This window comes from Oncorhynchus gorbuscha, linkage group LG04 (genome assembly GCF_021184085.1).
Source record: "Oncorhynchus gorbuscha isolate QuinsamMale2020 ecotype Even-year linkage group LG04, OgorEven_v1.0, whole genome shotgun sequence".
Taxonomy (NCBI): Eukaryota; Metazoa; Chordata; class Actinopteri; order Salmoniformes; family Salmonidae; genus Oncorhynchus; species Oncorhynchus gorbuscha.
The window spans coordinates 27,917,214-27,923,471 of NC_060176.1; the positions used below are offsets into that span (position 1 = coordinate 27,917,214).

Consider the following 6,258-nt stretch of genomic DNA (forward strand, 5'->3'; position numbering starts at 1 on the left):
GCACCACCACCTGGTTGGTTTGGTATTGGTTTGGTATTAGACAAAAAGGCTAGTTGCGCACGTGCTAGGGATGTGGGACATCATCTCTAACAATTTGGCAGCTCTAAATTATTTTGACCAGCAGGTGCCAATAGTAACTGTGTTTGTTGGTCAAAGCCTAGAGTAACTAACCTATTTTTGACAGAATTGGGTGGAAAACCTCAAAGCTTAGTTTCCCCATCACTAGGGGTGGTAGGTAGCCTAGTGATTAGAGCGTTGGGCCAGTAACCAAAAGGTTGCTGGATGGAATCTCCGAGCTGGCAAGGTAAAAATCTGTCGTTCTTCCCCTGAACAAGGCATTTAACCCACTGTTCCCCGGTAGGCCGTAATTGTAAATAAGAATTTGTTCTTAACTGACTTTCCTAGTTAAATTTAAAAAATAAAATACGGATGTTTTATCAAGGGTTGGCGTCCAATATTACAGTGCATTTCCGCCACCTACTGTACCGGAGCGACTAACTCCAGCTTTTGTACCTGAGTCCTAGCTTAAAAAATGGATCAATCGAAGTATAAAGAGGGGTGCAGGAACGCCCTGAATTGCGGGCCGCAATGGCACCCTTCTCGGATAACTACATAGCCTGGGTTGCTAGCTAGATAGAGCTTAGTTATGATACTACCTCACACTGTCTTGACGGTATAATGACGAAGACCGTGATGGTGATTTAATTATGTTTAACGGAAAAGCTACCGGCAAATGGTTAACAAGTACCATGCAATGTTTAATTACAATTTCAATAAGGACGTGGATATTCTATCTACAACGACCTGCATTTATTTTATTGTTCCAGTATTTAGCTGATTATTACCATCTATAAATAATCAGCATCCTCCAGAACACAGTTACAGAGCAAACCAACTCCATCACTCATACGTACGTCACGAGTGCATTAGCTAACAGCTATCGTAAGTAGCTAACGTTATAGACAGCCAGCTACATATGATAGCTAACGTTAGCTACTTATGATAGCTATCTTAAAGTTTGTTTACCATGGCAAGTAACATATTTGATCGTCAGTACTAATTGACGTTGTCGCATTTGTGAAATTTGATACCAAGAAAGATGCGAATAGAAAAATGCAAGAACATCTTACCAGTATGTTAGCTAGGTGGCTAGGAATACCCGCTAGCTAGTTAGCAGTCGTCGTCGGCCTGGTATGTTATTGATGGTAGAATGAAAGCCAGTGAGTGAGATGAATTGAGACGTATTTCAAATAGCGAGATGTAATAAGTATCCTGGATCCATTTTCCAGAGATTGTGATTCAACAGCTCTTCAATGTGTGCTTTAAATCCCCACCTAATTGTAGACTGTGAAATGCTTGCTCGCATATGATAATTGGCTTAAAACCTGTCTTCATAACATTTCCACCAGATCATCTGCAGGGACTGGATTTCCGCGGATGGGGGCAGACTGTACCATTGTGACACCTATGTGACTCTAGCCACAATAGCGATTAGCCACAAAAGTGGAAATGGCTGTTCGTCTTCAAACTAAAAGTCCCTCGTTGAAAGTGATGCAAATATTTCGGTCATGTCATATTTTGACGACATAATGTTTAACAAGGTGGGACTGTTATACACATTTAACAATCAATTGAAATCGCACTGTGGATGTATAAGACTTCCTAATTGCATTGGGGGCATACTTATTTCACTGTAAAGCCTTACCTATGGCTTGTGGATAAAAATAAAAATACATGTAATTCACCTTTATTTAACCAGGTAGGCTAGTTGAGAACAAGTTCTCATTTGCAACTGCGACCTGGCCAAGATAAAGCATAGCAGTGTGAACAGACAACACAAAGTTACACATGGAGTAAACAATTAACAAGTCAATAACACAGTAGAAAAAAAGGGGAGTCTATATACAATGTGTGCAAAAGGCATGAGGTAGGCTAATAATTACAATTTTGCAGATTAACACTGGAGTGATAAATGATCAGATGGTCATATACAGGTAGAGATATTGGTGTGCAAAAGAGCAGAAAAGTAAATAAATAAAAACAGTATGGGAATGAGGTAGGTGAAAATGGGTGGGCTATTTACCAATAGATTATGTACAGCTGCAGCGATCGGTTAGCTGCTCAGATAGCTGATGTTTGAAGTTGGTGAGGGAGATGAAAGTCTCCAACTTCAGCAATTTTTGCAATTCGTTCCAGTCACAGGCAGCAGAGTACTGGAACGAAAGGCGGCCGAATGAGGTGTTGGCTTTAGGGATGATCAGTGAGATACACCTGCTGGAGCGCGTGCTACGGATGGGTGTTGCCATCGTGACCAGTGAACTGAGATAAGGCGGAGCTTTACCTAGCATGGACTTGTAGATGACCTGGAGCCAGTGGGTCTGGCGACGAATATGTAGCGAGGGCCAGCCGACGAGAGCATACAAGTCGCAGTGGTGGGTGGTATAAGGTGCTTTAGTGACAAAACGGATGGCACTGTGATAAACTGCATCCAGTTTGCTGAGTAGAGTGTTGGAAGCAATTTTGTAGATGACATCGCCGAAGTCGAGGATCGGTAGGATAGTCAGTTTTACTAGGGTAAGCTTGGCGGCGTGAGTGAAGGAGGCTTTGTTGCGGAATAGAAAGCAGATTCTTGATTTGATTTTCGATTGGAGATGTTTGATATGAGTCTGGAAGGAGAGTTTGCAGTCTAGCCAGACACCTAGGTACTTATAGATGTCCACATATTCAAGGTCGGAACCATCCAGGGTGGTGATGCTAGTCGGGCATGCGGGTGCAGGCAGCGATCGGTTGAAAAGCATGCATTTGGTTTTACTAGCGTTTAAGAGCAGTTGGAGGCCACGGAAGGAGTGTTGTATGGCATTGAAGCTCGTTTGGAGGTTAGATAGCACAGTGTCCAATGACGGGCCGAAAGTATATAGAATGGTCTCGTCTGCGTAGAGGTGGATCAGGGAATCGCCCGCAGCAAGAGCAACATCATTGATATATACAGAGAAAAGAGTCGGCCCGAGAAAGTGGATCAATGAAATAGCATATCAGTCTTGTTTATTTTTTTTACCTTTTATTTAACTAGACAAGTCAATTAAAAAATATTTATATTATTTACAATGACAACCTACTAAAAGGTCCTATGGGTACGGGGGCTGGGATTTAAAATATTTTAAAAAATATATATATATAACAAAACACGACAAGAGACAACACAACACTACATAAAGAGAGACCCAAGAACATGGCAGCAACACATGACAACACAGCATGGCATCAGCACAACATGGTAGCAGCAGAGAACAGGGTACAAACATTATTGGGCACTCACAACAGCACAAAGGGCAAGAAGGTAGAGACAATAATACATCACGCGAAGCAGCCACAACTGTCAGTAAGAGTATCCATGATTGAGTATTTGAATGAAGAGATTGAGACAAAACTGTCCAGTTTGAGTGTTCGTTGCAGCTCGTTCCAGTTGCTAGCTGCAGCAAACGGAAAAGACGAGCGACCCAGGGATGTGTGCGCTTTGGGGACTTTTAACAGAATGTGACTGGCAGAATGGGTGTTGCATGTGGAGGATGAGGGCTATCTCAGATAGGGGGGAGTGAGGCCTAAGAGGGTTTTGCAACGGGTATACAGAGATGACCAGTTTACAGAAGAGTATAGAGTGAGTGCAGTGATATGTCCTATAAGGAGCATTGGTGGCAAATCTGATGGCTGAATGGTAAAGAACATCTAGCCACTCGAGAGCATCCTTACCTGCCGATCTATAAATGACATCTCTGTAATCTTGCATGGGTAGGATGGTCATCTCAGGCAGGGTTAGTTTGGCAGCTGGGGTGAAAGAGGGACAATTACGATAGAGGAAACCAAGTCTAAATTTAACTTCAGCCTGCAGCTTTGATATGTTTATTTATTTTTATTTAACTAGGCATATGTGCTGAGAGAAGTACAGTGTACCGTCTAGCCAATCTCGAAACCCTCAGATGTAGTAAACACACATGTGGGGAGAGGGGTATTCTTCTTACCAAACCACATGACCTTTGTTTTGGAGGTGTTCAGAACCAGGTGAAGGACAGAGAAAGCTTTGTTGTAGAGCATTTAACACAAAATCCAGGGAGGCCCCAGCTCAGTCTACTCAGTGACACCCACAAAACAACATTGAATAGTTTACACAAATATTAGCACCATAGCTCTTATTGTAGGACTTTGACTGTGGGCCTGTTGTGCATATTTATATTCATATTGCACTGTATAGCCTTACCTATGGATTGTGCATACATTAAATGGTGTATCAGTCTACTCAGTGACACCTAGGGCCACAGATATGAGCGGTGTTGCAGGACATTGACTGTGGGAAATCACTTGTACAGTACAATATGAATGTCAATACGCACAAGAGACTGACGGGGAGGTGATTTCCCACAGTCAAAGTCCCACAATATGAGCTACGACACTAATATTTGTGAAATCATTCAGTTGTGTTCTGTGGGTGTCAAAGACTAGACTGATATCCCATTTTATTGATCCAGGATCCATAGGTAAGGCTGTACTGTGCAAAATGAATGTCCAATACACATAGTGGCTTAATTGGTAAGCTTAATGTGGCTCATTTCACAGTGGTTTCAAATAAAAATCAAATCCCATTTATTTGTCGCATGTGCTGAATACAATAGAAATGCTTACTTACAAGCCCCTAACCAACAATGCAGTTTAGAAAATAGGAATAAGAAACAAGTAACAAGTAGTTAAAGAGCAGCAGTAAAATAACAATAGTGAGACTATATACAGGGGGTACTGGTACAGAGTCAATGTGCCAGGGCACCGGTTAGTCGAGGTAATATGTACTGTACATGTAGGTAGAGTTATTAATATATTAAAGTATCTATGCATAGATAATAACAGAGAGTAGCAGCGGAGTAATAGAGGGGGAGGGGGGGCAATGCAAATAGTCTGGGTAGCCATTTGATTGGATGTTCAGGAGTCTTATGGCTTGGGGGTAGAAGCTGTTTAGAAGCATCTTGGACCTAGAGTTGGCGCTTCAGAGTCCCGCAATATGAGCTACGATGCTAATATTTGTGTAAACTCTTCACTGTTCTGTAGGTGTCACTGAGTAGACTGACACCCCATTTCATTGATCCCCAATCCATAGGTAAGGCTGTAAAGGGAATAACAAGTATGCCCCAAATGCAATTCTGAAGTCTATTTGTATCCATTTGCATCACTTTCAATGAGGGGCTTTTTTGTGGGTAATCCTTACTATGGCTAGCTTCACATAGGTCATTGGGAAAATGGGACAGGGAGCTTGAAAGTCTCTTTGCTGCCACTACAGCAGCACACACCATTTATTTTTTAACCTGTATTTGTCAAATGATTGCATTGTGTAACATTGGGTGGATGTGTTATTGCCAGTTCTTAGTCCAATACTGAATGCAGGGCCTAATTCATTGAAATTAGTTAATGGTCAAAAAGGGTCTCCTAAATGGCCAGAAATATTGTAAGGATTGTGTAGTTTAAGGAGAAAACAGTCAACACTGAATTCATTAGCAACTAAAACTTGATTAGTGTACTTTTAATCATCATTACAATGTATACTGAACAAAAATATAAACGCAACATAAAACAATTTAAGATTTTACTGAGTTATAGTTCATATAAGGAAATCAGTCAATTGAAATAAATGAAGTAGGCCCTAATCTATGGATTTCACATGACTGGGCAAAGGTGCAGCCATGGGTGGGTGTGGAAGGGCATCATAGGCCCAGCCACTGGAGAGCCTGGGAGGGCATAGGCCCAGCCACTGGAGGGCCTGGGAGGGCATAGGCCCAGCCACTAGAGGGCCTGGGAGGGCATAGGTCCAGCCACTGAGGGGGGCCAGGCCCAGCCAATCAGAAATAGTTTTTCCCCACAGAAGGGCTTTATTACAGAGAGAAATACTCCTGTTTCATCAGCTCACAACCGTCGACCACATGTAACCACACCATCCTAGGACCTCCATCCGGCTTCTTCACCTGTGCCCAGCCACTGAGGGGCCTGGGAGGGCATAGGTCCAGCCACTGGAGGGCCTGGGAGGGCATAGGTCCAGCCACTGGAGGGCCTGGGAGGGCATAGGTCCAGCCACTGGGGGGGGCCAGGCCCAGCCAATCAGAAATAGTTTTTCCCCACAGAAGGGCTTTATTACAGAGAGAAATACTCCTGTTTCATCAGCCTCACAACCGCCGACCACGTGTAACCACACCATCCTAGGACCTCCATCCGGACGGTGGCTAG

General features: G+C 43.0%; 1 protein-coding gene across 1 annotated transcript in view; it reads right to left on the bottom strand.

The window, feature by feature from the left end:
• LOC124033932 (MAP kinase-activating death domain protein-like) overlaps positions 1–1,457 on the bottom strand; it is an 84,156-nt gene extending 82,699 nt beyond the window's left edge. The window contains 1 exon segment of the mRNA XM_046346417.1: positions 1,131–1,457. The gene's annotated coding sequence lies outside the window, so the exon portion shown is untranslated.
• Positions 1,458–6,258: the final 4,801 nt, after the last annotated feature.